This window comes from Phascolarctos cinereus, unplaced genomic scaffold, assembly GCF_003287225.1.
Source record: "Phascolarctos cinereus isolate Bilbo 61053 unplaced genomic scaffold, phaCin_HiC Scaffold_4;HRSCAF=312, whole genome shotgun sequence".
Classification (NCBI taxonomy): Eukaryota; Metazoa; Chordata; class Mammalia; order Diprotodontia; family Phascolarctidae; genus Phascolarctos; species Phascolarctos cinereus.
In genome coordinates this window covers 119,468,976-119,494,237 of record NW_027555847.1, presented here as the reverse complement: position 1 = coordinate 119,494,237, position 25,262 = coordinate 119,468,976, and the positions used below count along the sequence as shown (strand labels likewise).

General features: G+C 38.1%; 1 long non-coding RNA gene across 1 annotated transcript in view; it reads right to left on the bottom strand.

The window, feature by feature from the left end:
• Positions 1-25,262, bottom strand: part of LOC110221615 (uncharacterized) — a 45,140-nt gene that overhangs the window by 13,637 nt on the left and 6,241 nt on the right. Inside the window, exon 2 of the long non-coding RNA XR_002328182.2 lies at positions 19,870-19,973. This is a non-coding gene — a long non-coding RNA (uncharacterized LOC110221615). The remainder of the gene's footprint in view (positions 1-19,869; positions 19,974-25,262) is intronic.

Sequence of the window (25,262 nt, the reverse complement as noted above, 5' to 3'; positions counted from 1 at the left end):
TATGTGAAATTGAGGCTCAGCCATGTGAAGTGATTTGCCCAGGGACACTCATGCATTAAGTAAGTCCTGACGCTAGGACTAGCAGCCAGGTATTCTGACTCCAAGTCTATCACATTCATCATGCTGTTTTTCTGTATGGTATGATCCAATGTACAACTGCAGAATATTATTAACTAACATGGAGTGAAACAGAAGTACCAAGAAGCACAGAATAAAAAAATCAGACCCTCAAGATTTTCACCTTGGAACTATAAAGACTGCCAAACAGATATTTAAACAAACCTTAACAAGATAAACACAGAGGCCTTCCACACATTTAACCCAACATTTATAGTCCTCTATTTCCTTCTTTTACTAGAAGAGTTGGTGATTCCTTTGAGCCTTTCACTGTTCATAGTTTTGCAACTGAGGGGATGGAGAATCTTGACCTATTGTAGTGTGTTATATGGCATGAGACTAAAGTGTTATCAAAAAATTTAACCTGGGGAATGGCCAACGGGGGCCCAGCCTTTGGAGCATGCCCAGAATGCTCTACCTGGTTATCAATTAATAGGGAAGGCATAATGAGTCTGCTTCTAGAAGTGATTGACTGAAAGAGAGCCCTTTACCTCCTTACACAAGGTACCTAACTTGCTTCTGTCCCTGTTGCATTTATTTTTTTCCCCCTAATTTGAGGTGATGAAGTATCAAACACATCAGGTTTTGACCTTATGACCAGACCATCAAAAGTCAAATTAAAAAGTATTTATTAAACATCTACTATATGCCAGGCACTGGGTTTTACTGACCTTTAAGAAGTCAGAAGAGCCAACAGAAGGTCCAGCACTAGGTATCTATAGCAATATGTGCTGGTAGCCATAGTAGCTAACCCTGATGAGGAGCCAGCCTGAAAGGCCAACCTAATAGGGGATTAACCCAGTAGCCAAGACACCTTATGCTATAAGCAAGAAAGAAGCTCATTTATCAGTTATGTTACACTCAGAAGCACATTTGAGGAAAAATTTTGGAAAAGTCACCACTTTAAGTTTGACTTCACTCTCCAGGGACTAAGAGGGTTGAAAAGATGGGTTTCCTTTTGGTTTTTGTTTGTTTATTTTGCACATCATGTCTTGCTTTATCTTTTCAGCAAATAACCTGTGCCTCGAATAGAAAGTGTTTGCTGACTTGACTGTTTTTAAAAGCTAACTAAGTCTGGCTCACTACTTGATATAAACTGGTAATCAGTGTTAGAAATAGCCTTACTCCTTTGACCCAACTTGCTAGTCCAAGAGTGCGTTGGAAGAGTAGCTCTAGACCCTATTTGCACCACAAAAACAAGGCCTTTGAATTAAAAGAGAGATTAAAGTGAAGCCATGGAATATAGTTATCTTTAGCCCATATCCAGGATTTAAATCCTGACCACCAAAGTCAAACTGCTATGGCAGGAGAGACAGTGGGAGGGCTGTTCTTGAAATTATAAAACCTTGCAGTGTTCTATCCTGCACAACTAGCCAACATTTCAAAGTTAAAATAGTTCTGAAACTTCCCCTCACCTATGGACCCCAAACATAACACCCTCTAGAAAATTCTGGCCTGACCTCACTAGGACCCAGAGAGCTGTAAGTATTCTAACCTAATAATCATAGCTCACACTTCTCACTTTAGGGCTTACAAAGAGCCTTTCTCAAAACTACCTGCTATGATAAGTAGTACAAATTAAGTATCTCCATTTTACAAATGAGGACTGAGGCTGAGAGAGGTTTCAATTTACCTACAAATACACAGCTCATTAACTTCAGAGCTAGGATTTGAACCCACATCTTCTTACTCCAAGTCTAGAGCTCTTTCTCCAATGTCATACTAATTCCACCATGACAAATTAGAAACAGGAAAGAAGCTGTTAGGTCACTTTGAAGTTTTCAGTCACTAAGTAAGAGGAATTCAGGAACTAGAAATGCTAGCGTCATATATTTCAGTCCCTGTGTAATTCCTAGAAAGTGGGTAAGCAGGTTAATTCCAAAATTTCCATTACTTCTCCCTCTTTTAAAAGGGTAAGTAAGCCAAAGATGACATTAACCCATGCAAAGACCTGTTGGCCTGATGAAACATGTTCATCAAAGCAAGGACTACCAAGACCAAAATTCAGAGGCCTCTTAACTTCTTGGAAACACAAAAAACAAAATCAACTTTTTTTTTTCTATTTCAAAAATCCATGATTTCACTGATGTGGGTTCTCCCTCCACTGATGCTTATCATACCCCTTGGCAGACATGCCTTGGTAGACAAGCTTTAATAGATGCTGTGGCCAAAAAGTCCATTCCTTCCTGGCCAACCTTTAGATGAGCTTCTCCAAACTAGGGTGGCTGGATGTCAGATGATAAGAATACAGGCCACTACCAGGTCAGTACCAGAAGTTTGGTAGATCCTGCCAGCACCCATGCTTGACTGACACCTCTGTGTGTAAGGGTCACCTCTATGCTACAATGACACATAAGAAGAAAATTTCAGTGGAGGAATAAAATACAGGGAGTTTCTCCCTTTACTCTCCCTCCTGAAAACATTCCGGGGGGGGGAGTATGCAGCTTCTCCTCTCAATCTATTTATCCTAAATATGGTTGGCTAACTTGAATAACTTTGCCAAGCTGCGTAAGAAATTTCTGGGGTCTTGAGAAATAGCTGGGAGGAAAGGAAGAATTAGGATGTTTTGTTAAACATCTAGACTTACAAGAAACACTTACAATGGCAGGAGGCATACCAGCTAGGAACCTGAAGAAAAGAGAAAATCAGGCTTTAGGGTCACTATGTCTAAATTTGGTGTGAATGATTGAGATCCTTTAGCGATGAAAAGGGTAATGTGTTCTTAATGCTGGGGCAAATTTTGGAGAGGTCAGCAGGAACTGCAGTATGGTAGAGAGACTACAGAAGAGAGCATTGTCTGGATGAGATAGAACTGTGAAACGGGGAAACTCTGGAGTCTTCCTCTCCCCAGTTCTGGGATGGGGCCCAAGGCAGAGAAGGCATTTACTTTCCTCTGGCAAAGGGATAGTAACACCTGGGGAGCTAATAAACACACACGCACACACACGTGTGTGTGTGTATATTATATGTGTGTGTGCGTGTGTGTGTGTGTGTGTGTGTGTGTATGTATGTGTGTGTGTGTGTGTGTGTGTGTGTGTATGGATATATGTATACAGACTATAACTAGAGGAAGTGAAAAGGGGAGGCATGGAGCCATTGATGGGCACAGATAATTAGGGGTTTTGACACAGACCATCATCATGGCGGGAGGGGGAGCAGCATACTTCCTCACCATGGGCATTCTTTGGTTTACCAAGGCAGAATTACATTGTGTCTCCAGGATCTTGCCTCTGTCTCTGCGGGATGGGGGAGAGTAAGGTCAGAATCACTATCCATGAGGCAGGTGATGGAGTTGGATTCTCTTGAGGATAAACCACCCCATCTCCCAGCATGACTCTATCCAACCAGAATGGACTTATTCCCCTGGACTGAATTTGTGCAAGCTGGGTGACAAAATTCCTAGTTAGGGTTCTGCGGAAGAATACCAATGCCATCTGCTGGAATCAATGCAAAACTGCAGAAGAAACAATCTGCACAAGTACTTTGAGAGGCAATGCCTCCTTAGACCCCTACTTTGTGCATAACTATATATAGTTATAACCATAACTACATATATATATGTAGTTATAACCATAACTACGTATATATACACATATATATATGTATATATATAAATAAATAAAATCATAACTATAATTATATACAGGCCATCTACAGGTGACAATTACTAATTGGTATAGATATTTTCCATGGGTTCTCTTTTGAATTCTATTATTTTCTTCAACCTGTAATTTTTTTTCTTTGAGTTTTAAGTTCTATTATTCTCTTCAACCTGTAAGTAAAACTTGTTTTTTTCTTTGAGATTTATTAACTGTGTGTTTGGGAGGGGAACTGGTGGCTACACATTATTTAGTGATGTAAATATAATGAGTTTCTCAAATTTCCTGGGTAGAATAAAGTGTTAGAGAATTGAGAAATCCCAAAGTATACCTGGGTCATCTGTGTCATATGAGAGCTTCTGGGGAGCAGCTAGGTGGCTCAGTGTATAGAGCACTGGCCCTGGATTCAGGAGGACCTGAGTTCAAATCCAGCCTCAAGACATGTAGCACTTACTAGCTCTGTGACCCTGGGTAAGTCACTTAACCCCACTGCCTAGCCAAAAAAAAAAAAAAATATATATATATATATATATATATATATATATATATATATACATGTATATATATATATATATATTAGAGCTTCTGATGAAAATATCACATAAAAATACTTTTAAATTTGAACAGTGAGCAAAACTTTAGAAAAGGCAGCAAGTAAGATTGTTACTAATAGACAACCATTCCAGTTTCATGATTTTTAAATTTTTTAAATTATTTTTTATTTTTCATGATTTGTCACATTTTTCTAGCTTTTCAAGTAGACGGGATATTCCTTTAATGTTCTTATTATTTCACTTTATCTGTGATACCGAACAGTTCAGAATTTTCATACTGGAAGTTTATAGAAAGAAAATGCTGCTTATTAAGAAATTCAAATTCATCTTTCTCAACAGGCCTGGTCTAAGGCAAAATTGTGAAATACACCAAGTTTATCTTGAGTGCCCCAATATCCATTTCTTCAACAACCTTTCCCCTCTCACCCCATCAAATTCCCCCTGTAAAGAAAGACCTTGTAATTTGTGAACTTTGAGGGCAATGTGAGAAGACACCTCCTCCTACTCTTTGCAGAGGTAAGAAGACCACAGATATAGAACAGTGCACGATTATTTTCTGTGTTCTTGTTTTCTTTTTTTAAAAGACATTTTTTGTCATATAGGATGGCTCTCTGAGGGGAGAAAGGGGATAGGATACAGGGAGAAATTTAGGTAATGTAAAAAACCAAAAATATCAATTTTTTAAAAAAAATTATACGTTCATAAGATATATAGCTTTTTAAGGTTTGGAAATCACCTTACATGTTTTCTCATTTGGTCCTCACAACCTTGTAAGGTAGGTGCTTTTACTACTGTAATTTTACAGATTTAGAAATTAAGGCAGAAGAGATTAAGTGCAAAGAGTGCCTGGGGTCACATAGTGTGTATCTGAGGCAAGATTTGAACTCATATCTATCTAACTCCAATTCCACCACTCTATCCATTGTGCCATTCCCACTAGTGTGTATCAAAATACCTCCATAATGCGTTACTAAGGATCTACCTAATACGTTGGAGGCTTTCTATGGTTCTTTAATATCTCAGAGGTAACATTATTGTACTCAACTACTCATCTCTCCTTTTTCATTCTTACTACATGACAGGATCACTTTCTTTTCTGGTGGTACATGTCTCTGGAAATGTCTTTTATGCCACTTCTATTGCAGCTTATACCCACAATGTGTCTGCTCACTGCTCTTTATAAATTTATTATGATAATCCTTTATTATAGTTAATATCAATAATACTTTCATTCCAAAATGTCTTAAAGACGGTTATTAAAGGATTTTCTTTTAAAGTTGCAAGGGGTCTCTGGTACTTAGTGAAGATTATTTTCATGCTCTAAGTAATGCCTTTTCCTTGGCTTCCTTGGAAATCCACAGCACAAAATGTCTATTTCTAGAAACTCTAGAATGTATGCTGTTAAGAATGTTACTGAGATTCATTCGAACAAACTCCTGACCTTAGGGAGAGTGCAAGGGAACAGCCTTAATTCAGCACTGAAAGAATATGTCTGAACCTGTATGACCTGGAGCTGGTCAGTTTCATTTTCCCTAGGCACAAAATGAAGATAATTTCTTCCCTTTCTGGCCCTTCCCATCTCTCCACTTCAGCCAATGGGCACAATAATGAAGCTTTCCACAAAGTATTGACAACACAGGTGTCCTGAAAAGAGCTGACTGAATGTTCCCAGAATCTCAGAATTGAAAGGGGTCCCCAAGGCCCTCTAATCCAGTCCATACCTAAGACTCCATTCTATAGCATAACTGATTACTGGTCATCTATTGTGCTTTGCCTTGAGGACCTCCAGTGTGGGGGATCCCACTACTAGCCAATTTAAAAAGGCTCTGTTAGGATACAAAGCCAAGAATATACAAATTTCAAAGGGACTTGGAAAGGAGCATAGCAAACAAATTTTTGGTTGTGTTCTGTCTTTTCATTTATTTGGTTTTAATTTATTAAATGCGAAGGATCCCCATGTGAAAGGAAAGCAGAGAAAGAAAGGGTTCTGTCATTGTTGCCAAGTGAAGTCTGGGGCTTTCACAGTAGGTTAATGGCCCAAGTCCCTTCCTGGCAGGTGTTTCCTCCTGCACCAACTCTTTAGCTCAAAGGGAACAGCTGAGAACTCTCAGCTGCATCATCCATGTCCGGTGACCTGACATTGACGGTGGGAGTTCGTGTGGCTCTGATACATCTACCCCTCCTCTCTCAAGATTACAAATTTCAGATCAATCTCTGTGTGAAATTGATACTATATATGATTTGTACTTTATTGAGGGCTAACTCAGCACAACCTAAGGACTTTCAGCAAAAGGATAGAGAATGCTTTCCATGAAATAAGAAAATTCTCCTAGAATTCAAAGTTGGAAAGGGCCTTAGAAACCATCCTGTCCAACTTCTTCATTTTACAGTTGAGGAAACTAAACTCTGGAAAAGTTTGAGAATTTGTCCAAAGTCACACAGCTAGTAAGTACTGCAGTCAGGATTCAAAACCAGATCCTCTAACTTAAAACTCAGTAGGGGAGGGAGGGGTTTCCTACAAAAAGAATTTGTCCGCTATTTGGGGGACAAAATGCTGTTGTTGTTTGTCCTTCATTTTTGAAAAGGACCAATGATATCACTAGCGACATCTTGACTCTTGTGTGAATTGGATGTAAGCGAGGCAGAGTTGTACAAAGTCATCAGCCTCACTCTAGTTTCCAGAGGCATCAAACTCCAATGGCAAGACAAAAGTCAGGATGATTGGCAATAGCCTGGGATTCAGTGAATGACCTTGACCTCTTCAATGTCTGGCCAAGCTCTAAGTACTCCACAGCACCTGCTTTAGCCAACTTTGTGGTCACTGGAAAAAATTATTCTCATCTGCCCATTCCGCTAGAAGATGTCTTCACCTGCTTGGAGTAGATACCTCCCTAACTCACTGAAGGGTTTGAGGAGAATGTTAGAGTTGAAAGCAAATCATCTTATCCAATTCCCTCATCAGATAGATGAGAAAACTGAAGGTCCAGAGAGGTTAAGTAATTTATTCAAGGTCACACAGCTAGATATAGCAGATTTAGAACTAAGACCCAGGTCTCTTGACAACCAATCCAATATAGCTTATATTTACAAATACTGCTTAGTGTAGTGGGTAAATTAGTAAGGAGATAACCACGGGTGTACTAAAGTCTGCTTAAACCAGCTCCAGAAAGCTAGTTGTTAAATTTCCAGCAAGAGCATTTAGACCTTGGAAATCAACAAAAGGTATGAATTATGGCTTGATTTATTGTTCTGTTGATTGTTAAGATTTAAGAAAGTAATGGAGAAAATGTTAATAATGCAGACTAAATGTAAAAAAAAAAGTATGTCCTACAGTCCTTCTCTACCCCTTCCCCAGAGCCAGGTGTTAAATATTTATGGGGGGAACTGATGAGGTCGAGGATTTCAGAAAGGGACCTTAAAGATCACGAGCTCCCCCATTCTGCAGCTCAGGAAACTGAGCAGCTGAAGGAGGAAGTGGCTTGCCCTAGGACACACAGAAAGGAAACAGAAGCACAGGGATCCAACCATCTGGTTGTCTGACACCAGACCCAGTTCTCTCTTCTCTACAATTGCTCTTTCTGAGAGCATGGTTATGAATCCAAACTAGCCAGGTTAGCCTCACACAGAAAAGATCATCTCACATCTCTGATGCCCATTAGTAGACTATATCCTTAACCCAAACCAATCATCTTGCAAACATAAACCTTGAATAAAAAGCAGAACCAGGTGAGAGAATAAATTTAATCTGCCAAAGTTATGCATGAGACAAACATTTGTAAAAAGGCTCATTATCAAGCTGGTCATAGGACAATGAACTTGCAGAAATCTCAAACTCCCTCATTTCACAGCTGATGAAACTGAGCTCTGGAGAAATGTGACACACATCTCTCAAAGAATATTTGTATCAGTGGAGTAGGTATACAATGATTAAGTCATAGATCCTTGAAGTACTGGAATAAGCATATATTAAATACCTACTATGTCTAAGACATAGGGCAGCTAGGTGGCACATTGGATAGAACTCTGGGGCTGGAGTCACCAAAGACTCATCTTCTTGAGTTCAAATCTGGCCTCTGACTCTTATTAGCTGTGTGACCTGGGCAAGTCACTTAACCCTGTTGGCCTCAGTTCCTCATCTGTAAAATGAGCTGGAAAAGGAAATGGCAAACCATTCTAATAGTATCCTTGCCAAGAAAACCCAAATGAGTCACGGAGAGTAGGACATAACAAACAATTGAACAACAACAAAATGTCTAAGATGGCAGCAGGTTGAACTTGGAGATTTGAGTTTAAAGCTTGCCAGAGACACTTAATAGCTGTGTAACCCTAGGTGAACCATTTAATCCCTCTTTGACTTGATTTCTTAGTTTGAATTTTCCAGACAACTCTGTTTTCCATCAGCAGCTATGCTTGGTTTCTACTCCACAGAATATCATGCCTCACATAATATAAACTGATCACCTGAAATCTCATCACCATATGGATTGACTCATTTTTGATACTCAACACCTTGTCAAATCCCTCAATTGACCTTCCCCTCTGATTGGAGGGCCAGAGGCTTCTAGCTTATCCCCATTACACATAGTGCTTGATGATGGTCTTAGCTAGAGACTACATATCATCTTAAGGAAAGCTCCATTTATTCCTATGCTTTCTAGTGTTTTCAATAAGAAAGGGTGCTGTATTTTGTCAAAAGCTTTTACTGCCTCTTTTGAGATAATACGATCTTTTTTGGTTTTGTTACTGTTACAGTCAATTATGCTGATAGCTTTCCTAACACTGAATCAGCCCTGCATTCCTGGTATAAATCCCACCTGGTCATAGGGTAAAATCCAGCAGCAGGGAACCTGCAGCCTCAAGGCCACATGTGCCTTCCTAGGTCCTCAGGTGCAACCTTTTGACTGAGTCCAAGTTTTACTGAACAAATCCTTTTAAGGGGATTTGTTCTGTGAAGTTTGGATTTAGTCAAAAGATCACACTTGAGGACCCAGAGAGCCACATGTGGCCTCAAGGCTGCAGGTTCCCCACTCCTGGATGATCTTTGTGATCTATTGCTAAAATCTCCTTGCTAGTATTTTATTTAAAATTTTGCATCAATATTCATTAGGGAAACTGGTCTACAGTTTTCTTTCTCTGTTTCTGCTCTTCCTGTTTTTGCTTTCTGGTATCAACACTATATTTGTATTGTCAACAGAATTTGGTAGGACCCCTCCTTTGCCCATTTTTCCAAATGGTTTATCTAGTATTGGAATTAATTGTTCTTGAAATGTTTAGTAGAATTCATTTTTGAATTCATATGGTCCTGGTGATTTTTCTTAGAGATTTCATTGATGGCTTTTTCAATTTCTTTTTCTAAAAAGAGGTTATTTAAATATTCTATTTCCTCATCAGTCAATTTGGGAAGTTTCTATTTTTGTAAAACATTCATCCATTTCACTTAAATTGTTAGGTTTATTAACATATAGTTGGGCAGAACAGCTCCTAATAATTGCTTTAATTACATCTTCATTGGTGATGAATTCATTCTTTTCATTTCCGATACTGGTAATTTGGTTTTCTTTTTTCATTCAAATTAACCAATGGTTTATCTATCTTTTTTTTTCCCAATAAAATCAGCTCCTACTTCAATTTTTTTTTCTTTTTGGTGAGGCAATTGGAGTTAAGTGACTTGTGCACGGTCACACAGCTTGTAAGTGTTAAGTGTCTGAGGTCGCATTTGAACTCAGGTCCTCCTGACTCCAAGGCCAGAGCTCTGTCCACTGCGCCACCTAGCTGTCCCTTCAATTTTTTTTTAACTTTCAATTTTATTAATCTCTCCTTTGGTTTTGAGAATTTCCAATTTGGTGTTTAATTAGGGACTTCTAATTTGTTCCTTACCTAGTTTTTTTTTTTTAGTTGCATGCCCAATTCATTGATCTGCTTTTCTCTCTATTTTATTGATATAAGCTTTTAGGGATCTAAATTTTCTCCTAAGAGCTGCTTTGGCTGCATCCCATAAATTTTGGCATGTTGTCTCATTGTTATCATTTTCTTTAATGAAATTATTTATTATTTCTATAATTTATTCTTTGATTCACTCATTCTTTAGGATTATTTAGTTTCTAATTAATTTTAATCTATCTTTCCATGGTATTATTGCCATGGAATTACTGAATATAATTTTTATCACATTGTGGTCTAAAATGAGGCAGCTAATATTTGTGCTTTTCTGCATTTGGTTGTGAGGTTTATATGCTCTAATATATGATCAATTTTGGGGAAGGTGCCATATACAGCTGAGAAAAAGGTATACTCCTTTCCATTCTCATTCAATTTTCTCCAAAGGTCTGTCATATCTAACTTTTCTAAAGTTCTATTCATCTCCTTAACATCTTTCTTGTTTATTTTATGGTTAGATTTACCTAGTTCTAAGAGGGGAAAGTTGAAACCCCCCACTAGTATAGTTTTACTGTCTATTTCCTCCATAACAGCTCCTTATGGTGAGTTGTTTGGCCAAGCTTCCAGCCTACTTCTTGACTTCTAACTTTGTTAGAGCTCAGTTCTGCACACTTCAGGGAGTGGAGTAGGGAGGGATGTCTGGCCTAATCTTCTGTCCTCTTAGATCCTTCTGCTGCTTTCACAACGCAGGCTGAAAGCTTAGGTGCTCTGAAAGAAGTGTGATCTGGGAGGAAGTCTGTTCATTATCCTCTTGATCTGAGTTCTACAAGGTCCTGACCCAGGTTTGAATCTTTTGATTGTCCCTGGTTGAGAATTTTAGCAATCTGGTGCTGGACTCAGCTACTATTAACCCATTGGGAGGTTCTGCAAGATTCAGAGCAATTGAACTGCCATTTCCCTTTGGTCTGGGACACTGAGCATTGCTCCTAGAATCAGAGCTTTCTACAATGACATTTCTAGAACCTGTTCCTTGCTCAGTGTGCAGCTAGGGCCAACACTCACAAAAAACGCTCTCTCCCTGTGAACTGGGTAGTGGGCAACAGAGCTTCCAGACAACTATACCTGCCCCTGACACTAGTGCAGGGATGCCCTGCGATTCCTTTCTGGCTTCGTGCTTCTTGCTTTGGTGGCCTGTCTTGGCTGTCTTTCAGTCCCGAAGCACGAGAATGCTCCACAGGTGGCCAGACTCAGACTGCAGATCTCAGTGTCCACAGACCCTCCTGTCTGCCCCCTAAGCTGCCCTCAGCTGGGAAAAAAAATGTACACTGCAGTTTTAGCTTGGCTTTCCTGATCAGAATTCAGGTGGGTGCTTTTTCTAGATCTTTGTCAAGGTGGTAAGGCAGGTGAGCTAAGGCTTTCTTTTATTCTGCCATCTTGATTCCATCCCAGTGGACTTAGAATCAGGAGACAGTGTTACTTGAATCCTCAAATTTACTAGCTGTAGGAAAAGTCTTACAATAAAACTCTCTGAGCCTTAACTTTCTCATCTGTAAAATAAGGATAATAATGCCTTTAGTTCCTATCTCAAAGGATTGCTGTGAGGATTAAATGAATTAATATATGCAGAGTGCTTTGTAATAATAGTTAATAACAGCTAACATTTACATAGCAGTACTATTTCCAGGTGCTTGCTAAGCATTTTACCAATATTATCTCATTTTATCCTCACAATAATTATGGGAGGTAGGTGATATAATTATCTTCAATTTACAGATGAGGAAAATAGAAGTTAAATGACTTGCCTAAGGTCACAGAGCTAGTAAGTGTCTGGGGATGGATTTGAACTCAGATCTTCTTGATTCCAGGCCCAGCCCTTTATCCACCGTACCACCTACTTGCCCCTGTAAAACTTAAAGCATCGTTATGTCAACTATTATTATTAACTAGCCACAAGTCTAAATTCTCTGAACTTATGATTTCTCTGAGTGTCCATTTTCTCATTTTTAAAATAAGGAGGTTACATTGAAAAAAAACACCTAATAGTTCACATTTTATATACAATTCCCTTTTTCTGTTTATATGGAAATGTTCTTATTTATTGATGTTCGTTAAATTCCTAATAAAAAAACCAAAGCAAAATGAGATCAGACAAAATGATCTCATACTTTCCTTCTAGCTCTAACGTTCTAAAATTCTTATTGAAAGGCCATCACAAAATAAAATAATTATTTTAAGAAAAGGACATCACATTTCTATCCAGAACAGTTCCTTATAATATCATAATACATAGCTCCACCTAGTGTCTAGGTGCATATTTGAAAATTTCTTCAGAAAGAATCATAGTTCAGATAATCATAGATGTAGCGCTTAAACAGATATCAGAATCTACCTAATCCCATCCTCTCATTTTATAGCTGAGAAACTGTAAGGGATGTAAAGTGTCTTACCCAAATTCACACAAGCAATAATCAAAATGAGGATCTGAATTCTGGCTTTCTTACTACAGAACTCTACAGTATTAGAAGAAACTTCAGTATTCTTCCACTAAAAGCTTTGCACATAGATCCATCCCATTATACCTGGAGTCTAACACATTTAAAGCCACCACTTGGCTCTGAAGTACTCTAACCCCGAAAGTTGTCACTATGAATTACGTGCTTTGAAATATATTCACTAATGTGAATTCACCATCTCAAATGACAAAAACCATTATTTTCAATTCCAATCAATTAACTTTGATTCAAGGTCTACTGTGTACCAGGCACTAGGCATGGGGGACACAAATATATCTCTTGAGGAGTTTACATTCTATTGGGGGAAAACAAAATGTAAACATAGAAGTAGATGCAAAATATTTGAGGACAGAAGAACACTAACAACAGGAGGAATCAGGAAATGCCTCTTGTAGGAGGTGACATTTCAGTTAAGCCTTGAAGAGAGTTAAGGATTTTTCAGAAATAGAGGTTAAAAGGGAGAGCATTCCCAGCCTGGGTGCATAGGAATAGGGCTGACTACTTTGTTTATCATTAGATGTGTTTTTAATCTTAGTGGAAACAAATTGTCAAAAGGCTTGGGGCCTTAAATTCGTTTTGTTTTTGGTTTCACTAAAAATGCTCACACATATTTAGTGTTGAGGGGCACATGATCTAGCAGACAGGGCCCTAAATACTGCTAGTGGATAGTACTAGGTTTCAATCCCTAGACTTGCGGGTAATCTTTTTTTGGTTTTGTTTTAAATTTTTAACAATATCTTTTTTATGTCACCAAATTTTCTCCCACTGTTCCCCTTTTCCCTTCCCAGAGGGCCAACTCATATTTTTAAGTAAAATTTTTTTTAAAAATCAGCAAAACTGACCAATACATTGAAAAAGTATGAAAATATCTACAGTGTACCACACCTGTGGACCTCCAGCCTCTTGCAAATGTTCTCTGACTTTTGATAAGCAACTTCAACCTGTCTGTTTCAGTCATCTCCACTTTGAAATATCACTTGCTTCCCATGTAACAGACAGCACAACAGGTGAAGTAGAAAAATTTAAGAGTCAGAAGGTATAGCTTTGGTTCCCAGCTCTTTCACCAACTACAAGGGGGTCACAGAGTGGGCTTGGACAAGTCCCTACTCTGGAACTAAGCTTTTGGCTTTTTAAAAAAAATCTATAAAATGAGGGCATTGGTCTAGATGACTTTTAAGTCCCTTCCAGCTCCAAATCTATGATCCTAACAATAGGGTTCTAAATTTGATAAATCTGTTAAGAATTTCTGTTCAAAGAAAAACCTGGTGAATAACTCCAGAACTATCAAAAAAGTATATGCAAACATAATCATTTCAGGAAGCTTAGGTAGCAAAGCCATGAGAACTCCAACTTAAACCCATTTTTAATTTTTTTATTCTAAATATTTGTTACCTTGTCTTTATTTTAAAAAACTAAACCCATTATTTCATTAGTGTTGAAAGGTCCTGTAAGAACTTGTTGTGCCAGTAGAGATGGGACTTGCTGTGTAATTTATGACCTTAGAAAGTTGCCTGGGGTCACATAGCTAATGTGGTCCACAAAGTCCCAGAGGCGGACTTTCTGACCCTAAGGGACTTCCAGGTCTTCTCCTAAGGGATATAAGACAAGGGCAGCCTGGTATAAACCAGTCTTAGGAACCAGGAAGACATGGAAGTCCCTCTTATTCTTCTTTGTATTCTCCAGAGCACCTGGCTCAGGAACTTGCACTTACCAGGTGCTCAATAAATATTTGCTGAATTGGAACCTTCTCACAGGGGAGATCTATGTAACTCTCTGGAAATCAGATTAATCCAGAATTTACCTTCCAGACTGATCAATATAATAATGAAATTTTAAACAAACACACAAGACCAGTTCCCCATGTTTATCTGAAATGTGCCCTTGACCCTGAGCAACAAAGTGCTCTTGCTTCAAACTGCTTCTTTCCCCATTCTAAGCACCACAAGGTCTGGCACCATATTGGCTCTTTCTAGGTCCAATGGAATGAGACCTTAAGCTAAATATCTGATCATGGAAAAGTATTTCTCTTAGTCTCTAAATTAAAGGTCTTCTGACTCATTCTTGCAACCATCACTAGCCACAGACACTGCCCTCAAATTTCAGACCATTTCAAACCCTTCTTTAGGCAAACCATAAGAAGCTGGGGTCCAGGTTTTTACTATAAGAGATTTTAGACTAGATGGGACCTTAGAGATCATTTGATCCAACCTGTTCATCTTACAGAAGAGAAAACTGAGCCACAAGCAGATCAAGTGACTTTCCATAGGTAATAAATTAATAAGAATAAGGAGCAGAACTAAAATTCAAGTCCTCATTCTCTCACCCCTAATCTAATGCTCTTTCTAATACTCTACAGTAGAACTTGGTCAATCTTCCAGCAACTGATTTGAATGGGTCTATTTTTGCGTCCTCGTATGGCTGACACCCTTTTGTCAGTTTTCCATGCCCGTTTTGGATGTGGGTATGGACTATTCCCCTCCAGGGACATTCCTGATCCCTGTACTGAATGCTTAGTTCCCCTATTTTATTACCAGAATTAGTTTATTTTGACAGCTTAGCAAGAACTGTTCTGCTTTTTATTCTTAGCTATAATAGGGAAATATGTTTTTCTCTTACAAATAGAAGAGATAGTCTGAAGAAGAGATATTCCTCAGAATCATCACAATGTAGTCATCTAACTAGATTTGGACTCTGCAAACAACAGGCCATTTCTACAATTTAATAATCCTATTATTCTATGATTTTTTACTTTGGGGAAATTACCAGGGTATCAAAAGCAAGACCAACAAAGGTCAGTTCAAAATTATGCCTGGCTGAACTTCCAAATATGATTTGTGAAAAATCACGTTTTAAAGATAAGGAGCAATTGGTTCCTAGCTTACCATCCATTCATCTTGAGCCTCTTTACAATAACAGATGTCAAAACATTACAAGTCAAATTTCTTTAGGATGAACATCTAAGTCCTAGCCAATGGCCACTCACTTTGAGTTGATGATTCACTAAGTGGCAGTTTGGCATAAACAGACTGAACAGTGGAGCTGGAGTCAGGAGATCAGAGTTCAGATCCTTGTTCTGGCATTTTCTAGCTATGTGGCCACATATCCTGGGTTTTCTGGTCTATAAAATGGGGATAACACATTTCCTATTGTACAGGGTTGATGTGAAGAAAGTACTTTGTAAACCTTGAAGTACTGTAAAAATGTGAAAGATAAAGTCATTTGAAAGGCAGCATGCACAGTATAGTAGATGGAAAGCTAACTTTGGTTCAGGCCTTGCCTCTGACTCATATTAGTCAAGTGACCTTGGGAAAATCATTTGACTTCTAAGGTCTTTAGGTATCTTTTTAATACTGTTGTAGAGCAGGTGCTAATCTTCACTGATAGAGGAAGTTCCTTCCCAGGAATTCCCTACACAGAACTAATAAAAAAAAAAAATTACTCAACAACCATGTAATAAGTGCCTGCTTATTAGGCTTTGTGGGAGATACAGTGGTAATTAAGGCACAGGCCCTATTTCATAGAGCCTAGAGAAGAAGCAAAGGGTACAACATATGGATTATAGTATACAACAGCTACCCCGAAGAATAGAATATAAAAGAGGTACAGAGTGCTATACAAAATTAGAAGAAGGAAAAATTATAACCTACTGAAGGGATCAGTAAAAGCTTCATGGATGAGTTGGCCTTTGAGGTGGGCCTAAAAGTGTGAATAAAACTTTAAAAGGCAGTGAGAGAAATGATTATTGATAACCAATGATTTGAGGAGATCCAGAGTCCCTCCCCGCCCCCCTTTTTCTAAAGCCTTGATTTTAAAAGTCCAGTCTGTTGAAGAACATTACTGATAATGTGATCGGCTTCAGACCTCACCCACGTGGGGAAGCCATTATGCTCTACTCAGGTTTGTGTAGGGATAAATTCTTTTAATAGATTGACCAAGATTGACCAATTCTTTTAATAGATTGGGGGTAACTTAGAAATAAATGACATAATTAAAGTTCATTAGAATAGGTTCAGCCTCTCATTGTTAAAACCAGAGTTTATTGACACCCTCAGGAACACTCCTCTTCCAAAGGACATATAAGCCATAAGCCTGCTGCCATGACTGTCTTTGGTCTAAGAAAGAGACAGCCAAATGACCATCCTTTTATTAATAAACATGCTGATGTTATTAATAAAATTATTAAATTACCCAGAAATTCTGTCTCCTGAACTTTTTAAACATCACAGCAGAGATAGCCAGGAAGGCACAAGACATGACACGGTGTGAGCAAAGGCATGGTAGCAGAAAAGTACTTGGAAGTATATGTACATAAGTAGTCTCAGCTTGATTGGCATAGAGAGAGCACTTGTAATGGAGAATAATGTGTTCTGTAACTATTTTCTCAAAAAAAAAATTTTGGGGTAATATGGGCAAGGGAGCCTCAAACAAGTTCTGTGGATCAGACATGATCATCATCTCTGAAAGGTCCTCTCATACTCAGTCCTTACTGGAATACTGATCCTTGGCCATATAGGGATGTAATCAAATGCTGCCATAAGTCAGCAGATACACACAATGAAGGGACATAAAAATGTATACATTATCCCTTGAGCACTTCCTTGTTGGTTTGGTCACTGGGGAAGAGATTAACCCCTACTAGAGAAGTTTCTCCTCAATTAGTACAGAAAATGCAGCAGGGCCCTTCTTATATACTTTGGCCCACCTTGGCACTCTCCTCTGCTAAAAATCCAATCTAAACAAAGTCCCAAACATTAGCCAGACTAACTAAATCTACTATGGTGTCACTAGTTACAGCTCTTTCTCCTCTTTAAAAATCTTCATTAATACAGGTTCCTACATACTACAGGAGTTGACACAATACAGCCCAGCTACAGTGGTTTTGCTGCTATTTGTCACCTCAATGCTAAATCAGCAAGATGCTCTCAGGTTCACTGTTGATCATGATGACCACTTATGTGATCATTTATCTGGTAACTTTTAGAAGTAGGAGATAAGATTTAATAGATAAGAAGGTATCAGCTTGTGGGAGATCTTGAATGCCAAGAAGACAAGTCTGCACTCTATTTGGAGTCACTTATAAGAGTTTTGAGTAGAGGAGTGGAATGATGAGATCTATATATACTACAAAAAATTTATGATTTTGTCAGTACACTCCCTCACAGTCTCTCTATGCCTTAATAAATGGCTTATTAAGTTGTTGCAATCTGAGAATTTCTGAGAATTCCATTACCTGATGGCTAGTTATTGGCTTCCGAAGTGTGACTTCAAAAAGGGCCAAGGAATGGTCCATATGGTGTTTGCTGCCTGACAACTCCAGGAGAAATGCCAGGAGCAGAACAGAGGTCTGTACAAAACATTTGTGGATCTGACCAAGGCCTCTGATACTGTCAGTCGTGAGGGAGGGCTTACGGAAGATTATGTCAAAATTTGGTTGCGTGGAGAAGTTCATCAGCATTGTACATCAATTTCATGATGGCATGCTTGCCCAGGTTCTGGATAATGGACAATGCTCTTGTGCTTTCCCAGTCACCAGTGGAGTGAAACAAGGTTGTATGCTTACTCCCATGCTTTTTAGCATGTTGTTTTCAGCCATGTTGTCAAACACTTTTAATGAGGATGAATATGGCATCAAGGTCAGCTGCTGCACTGATGGTAAATTCTTCAACCTGAGAAGACTACAAGCCAAGACCAAAGTGGAAGGAGTGTTGGTGCATGATATCCTGTTTGCAGATGATTATGCACTCGATGCAGCCTCTGAAGCTGAGATGCAACAAAGTATGGATCAATTCTCTGCTGTTTGCGCTAATTTTGGCCTAACAATTAACACCAAGAAAACACAGGTGCTTCATCAGTTACCATCACATCATCTATATGTGGAACTATTGGTTACAGCAAATGGAGAAGTTTTGAACGCTGTTGATAAGTTTACTTACCTTGGTAGTGTACTTTCCAGGGATGTTCATATTGATAATGAAGTTGACACACTCAATGCCAGAGCTAGCTGTATTTGGAAGGCTCCTAAGGAAAGTATGGGAGAAAAGAGGTACTGGACTGACTACCAAACTGAAGGTCCTCAGAGCCGCTGTGCTGACCTCATTGTTATTTGATTGTGAAACCTGGACAGTATACCAGCACCATGCCAGAAAACTGAATTGCTTCCATTTGAATTGTCTCAGGAAGATTCTAAAGACCACCTGGCTAGATAAGATACCAGACACTGAGGTCCTTTCTCAAACTAAACTACTAAGCATTCAAACTCTGCTTCAGAGAGCACAACTCTGATGGGCTGGACACATTGTTCAAATGTAAAACATAGGCTTGCCAAAAAGACAGTTTTATGGAGAACTCACACAGGGCAAGCATTCACATGGTGGTCAGAAGAAGTGATGTATAGCATCCAAATTCTTAGAGGGAAGTTCAGGGATTTACAGGAAGAAATTGAGAGCAAAACTATACTAGTGGGGGACCTCAACCTCTCCCTCTCTGAACTAGATAAATCCAACCACAAAATAAACAAGAAAGAAGTTAAGGAAGTGAACAGAATTTTGTAAAAGTCAGATATAGTAGACTTCTGGAGAAAACTGACTGGGGACAGAAAAGAATATACCTTTTTCTCAGTGGTACATAGCACCTACACAAAAAATTGACTATGTACTATGGCATTAAAAACCTCACAATCCAATGCAGATAGGTAGAAATATTAAATGCATCCATGAGCAAAGCAGAATTGAAACAGCTCAAGAGAAACACAAACTTAGAGAATCCACTCCAAAGGTTCACACAGACTATTTGTGCCCGACCTGGGGTAGAACATTCTGAGCTCCTATTAGTCTGATTAGCCACAGTCAGACAGCCTAAAACTTGACTCTAGCATAGTGATGTCATTTTGTTCTTCAAAAATGAAGGACAACCGCCACTCATTGGTTGATGAGCCTCTCCAAACTTAGCAAGGCTTAGGCTGGTCCTTGGATAAGGCCATCACTGAAGTCATACTCAAAGCTTGGCAGGCTTTACTGAAGCTCAAATTCTGCTGGCACAGGCTTACAACAGTCCAAGATAATTTCCGTTCTATTATGGAACTTCAGAGGAAGACTTGTGGAAGAGATTTGTGTATCTGGAATATTAATTCGGCAGCAGAACGGAGTCTAAACTGGAGGACATAGAAACTGAACACAAGGAAATACAATAAAATTAAAGAACAGGCATTACCTTATAGTAGGGTTCACTATATCAGAATTTAATCTGGAGTAGAATTTTTTTCTTCTGATGATCACTATTCATCCAGAAGTAGGCCAAAGTCACCAATTTCTTTCCTGTCATAGAATCAAAAAGACTATTACAATAGTTAATTTGATTACAAATAAATAAACAAACAAAATAGCCTTAGGCATCCTTCAAAGGTATCTTACTTTAAGCAACACTAATACATGAGAATCCACATTAACAGAAAAGATAAACTGGGAATTATTATTCACTTAAAAGGGTAACTTTTTATACAAAAGAATTTTCAGAAGGATTCTTTTGGATAGTGAGTTCCATCAGGCATCATCACGCCTGTAATCCCTGCTACTGGGAAGGCTGAGGCTGGTGAATCACTTGAGTTTAAGAGTTTTGAGCTGAAGTACGGATAAAACCAATCAGGTTCCTCATTAAGTCTAGCTCCAGTGTGATAAGCCTCAGGAGCAGGGATCATTAGGCCGTCAAATAAGGGGAAAACTAGCTCAGGTCAGAAGTAGAACAGGTCAAAACTTCTATGCTGATCAGTAGTGACTGGCTCATGGATGACCACTGAATTTCCATCCATAGTAAGATAGGAAAACACAGTCTCAAAAAAAAAAGCCTTACTTGTACATGTATAACATAAAATCATGATTCAATTTATTAGTATTTCATGAACACAGATCACATCAGAGAAAAGTACCACTGAGAAACAAAGTGGGGAAAGTGCTTAGACTGGTAGCTAGATCTGAATTTTACTTAAGGCTCTTTTATTAACTAGTTACATTATGTACGGTGAGTCATTTTCCTTCTCTATACCTGTTTCTTCATTTACCAAAAAGGAATTGATTTGGATTAACCTCTAAGATCTCTTCCAGTTCCAGAGTCCTAAGAGTAACTTGCTGAACTGTGAGATACTGCTTAAAGAGACTGCATCAATACTTACAAAAAATTCATTTTTATTTAAGGTTATTAAGGCAAACTCCCTCCCAAATTGTTTCTTTTTACTTTAAGCTATTCTGTTCTCTTTTCCTAAGACAAGTTTTGGTAAATTCCTAGCTAAAAGAGATAGTATTCATTTTGAAGTTTGTTTCAACTATTTCATCTGTATAATGAAGTGTATGGAGTAGATGATCTCCATGGTCCCTTCTTACTCCACCACTGTATGACTTTATGGCTCTGATAATTAAGCTTTCTTAATTATTGATAAATTCAGGAGAAAAAAAAATCATCATATCCAGAGAGAGTCTAATCCACGCCTTCCATAGGCAAAAATGATTTGGGGACAATTAACTATCCTAGAGGAAAGAACTCCACCCCATAGAGAAATAGGTCATGGTTTAAGTCTTGGACAAAGAGAATAAACAGGATGCCCTGTGGAGTTAAGCCAAAGCTCAAAAGGTAAACAAATCTAAGGTCTGGGAAACAGATAGGAAAAGAAGTTCATAGCCTTGGCCCCGAGCTGGAGAAGTCTGCATGTAGCTAGGGAGAACATCTTAAAAAGAGAAGTGGCAGGCATCACCAAGATGCCTATTTGTATCATGAACTTCTCTGCTCATTTAAAAAAATATATTTTATTTTTTCCCAATTAAATATAAATTATATTACCTAATTTACATGTAAAAATAATTTTTAACATTCTTTTTTTCAAAGTTTTGAGTTCCAAATTCTATCCTTCCTTCCCTCCCTTCCCCTCTCCCTGAAATGGTAAGCAATCTGACACAGGTTATAGGTGTTCTTCCCATTTTTTAAAAAATGGCATTGGTATGCTAGCCACACCAGCTCTTTTATCTGCTATAGTGCCATCACCATGGTTTGTAACGTGACATAAATTCTCCCAAAATATCATTATTTATTTTGTGGGAGATGTAAGACCCATAGGATTTCAAACACTATCCTGAGTTGAAAAATGTGTTTTCTGTTTCAGAGAAGGTCAGATATTACTTTACAGCACCATTCCAGAGGGTACAGAGATTTTTTAGTGACACAGGAAAAGCCGAACAGGATCCACCCAGTGTTTACATGCTATATGGCTGGGTTTTAATGACCCCTTGAGATTTTCCAAAAGTCTTAGTCCTTACCAAACGTCTCTTTTGGATAATTCTGAGAAAGAGAAAGAAAAGTTGGAAAATAAGAAAATATGTCTGGGAACATACGAACCATATAATTTCACTAAGATTTAGGAATTCCAAAAATACTTATTGATATCAATGGAGCTTGAGTTCTAGCATTTTCTTGTGAGGACCTAAAAGTCCCCTTCCTCTACTAACTTTTTCTTTAAACCCAAAAGATAAAATGAAAGGTTGAGTGGGGAGATTAAGAGTAGAAACTATATATACATTCATAAAATCCTTTCCTTCTACCTTTAGCAAACTGCTAGAGCAAAAAGCATACCAGATCTGGAGTCAGGGCTGGGGGTAGAGGAGTGGGTTCAATGTTAGCCTTGGTACTTATTACCTGTGTGATTCTGACCAAGCCACCTCCCTTTTTTGGACCTCAGCTTCCTGTGTATACCTCCCCACTTTCTACATATTTTCATTCCATCTTCTAAGCCTTTAAGACTATAAATAAGTTGGCTACAGAATAGAAATTTTAACACAAGGAAAGAGGAAATCTATAGCCTTTAGTAACCTTCCATCTGGCATTTTTTGTACACATGCTATATAAAGGCCAGGGATTCATTTTGATAAGACAATGAACAGAGACTTAGAAGTAAGCAAAACATTTGCCTTTTTTTTCCCCTAGGATTTTCTGATTTTTTTTCCTTTATAATCACAGCAGTGGTTATAATATAGTTATACAAAACTCAAAAAAATTGCTTCACTGTTTAAAATGGGCCTCATGCAATGAAGAACCATGGTGTATAAATCAATATTTTATATATGACCTGAATAAAAGTGTGCCTGTATACACAGATGGGTTATATGGCTAGGTTTTACATGACCTCCTTGAGACTTTCCAAAAGTCTTATCTTTATCCAGAGTCTCCTTTTGATAATTCCGAAAAAAAGAAAGAAAAGTTGAAAATTAAAAAAAAATATATCTGGGATCATATGGAACCATGTAATTTCACTAGATTAAGAAATTCCAAAACACTTATTAATCTCAAGGTAGCTCTAAGTTCTAGCATCTTCTTGCAGAGACCTGCAAATCCCTTTCTCTTGGGACCAGGATGACCAGCCAAGGTTGAAGATGACAGCTGGAGAATAAATAAAAATCCTGGTTTTAGTCTCTTCAGTTACGTTTGCTTCTTTATCATTAAAAAGGAATTAGAGTAAACACGAACATGCCTCTCGTGTGCTTCTGTAAACATGTGTCGTGTGAAAAATGTAATCTCTTTTTTCCTTTGGACATATGCTCTATTAGTCCAAACATAGGCTTTTCTGCCTTATCAGGTCTGCACAAAGCTTGAGTTTGGCCTATAATCAGTGTTATTTTTCAGTGTATACTTACAATTTTTTTCCCTTTTAAATAGGGCTCACTTTAGAGGTGTGGTCTGCATGCCTAATATACAGTTTTAAGCATGTCACTCCTCTGCTCAATAAATTTTAGTGGCTCACTATTGACTGTAGGATAAAATATAAACCGCTCAGTTTGATATTTATACTCTTTCACAATCTAGCTCTTTTAACTTTCTTTCTAAACTGCTTTCACATTACTCCCTCTCATTTACTCTACATTCTAAGGAAATTGGCTCCCTTGATGTCTATGCTACATGGCATCACAACTCCTACCTCCATGCCTTTGTATAGGATATCCTCCATACCTGAAATGGTCCCATTCCATCCTTTCTTTTGGAATGCCTAGATCCCTTTAAGGTTCAGCCATCTCCTACAAAAGGGCTTTACTAATTCCTCTACTTGTTACTGCATGTCTGCCCCTTCTTATATTACAAAAATACTCTGTATCGATTTTCTATATGTTTTATATTTGCATATTTGTATATACATTGTTTCACCCCAGTAGGAGCAAAGTATCATAGATCTAGGGCTAAAATGGACCTTCAAGGTCATCTAATCCAATTCTCTCTATTTACAGATGGGAAAACTAAGGCCAGAAGAAGTAAAGTGACTTGCCCATGGTCACACAGGTAAGTAGAAGAGCCAGGATTTGAACTCAGATCCCGTGACACCAAGTTCAAGACTCTCTTCATTGCGCCATGTTATAATGTAAGCTTCTTAGGGACCGTATCTGTCTTGCTTTTATTCTACCTATCTTGTTCCTTTTGGATAAGGTACACCCTTCTAACTCCCAACATAGTGCCATATATATAACTACTAAATGAAAATGAATTAACTTTAGACCAATATGGTCATTTCCACTGTCTACTCTGTGGGCTGATGAAAACTCTGGGATCAACTTTTGTCATAATAATGAAAAAAAGTTCCTTACTTTTATTAAGTCAGTCCTACTCACTGAGACTTGTCCAAAAGTTGTATGAACTTCAAGACTAGGACATTTGGCTACCTGTTAGGTAACCTGACTCTACAATTTTTTTTTTAGTGTAATTGAGTTTGCCTGTAGTCATAATAACAATACATATCTCTATAGTACTTTAACGTTTGGAAAGTAAACCTTTCCTCCTGACAACCTTCTGAGTCATGGCTGAAAATATTAATATTACTATTTTACAAAGGAGGAAACTGAAGCATTAGCTGACATTGACAACAGAGAAGTTGGCTGCTTTCTCAGGACATTCATCCAGGACATCACAAAAAGACTTCAATGACATGTCAAGACCTGATAATAACTACCCATTTCTAGTAATTCAAATGAAAACCAATTACACTGCTGGAAGAAATCTAGAAAGCACTGCCACTGTGGGAATGGATATAATGCAGTTGCACAAAATTCAAGAAAACTGTTTTACTCTTTTAAAGAGAGTTGCATGCAATAAAGTACCCTGGTGTGAATTTTTAATTCTTGAGCTAAAAACTGAAGACCTGAGGGTTAGGTTTCATGTCTGTTGCTGCTTGCTAGTTGACAAGAGCTTAAGAAGACAAATAAAGATTTGGGAAATAAAATGCTAGTTACTATGTTATAGGCACTGGGCTAAGTAATGGGGCTATAAATAAAGGCCAAAACATGATTCCTATCAATCTATCAATCAATATACATTTATTAAGTAATGACAATATGCCAAGCACTGGCACTGGGGATATAAAAAAAGCAAAAGACATTATCTGCATTCAAGGAGCTCCCATTGTAATGAGACAACAAGTAAACAATTATAAACATATGATACATACATCTTTATTTTCAACATAATCGGTTTCCTTTGTAATACTTTTTTAATCTTTTTTGCTTTTCCTTTGCAATCTTATATGTTTGATCTTATTAATTTTTAGGCAGGGAGGCAATGGGGGTTAAGTGACTAGCCCAAGG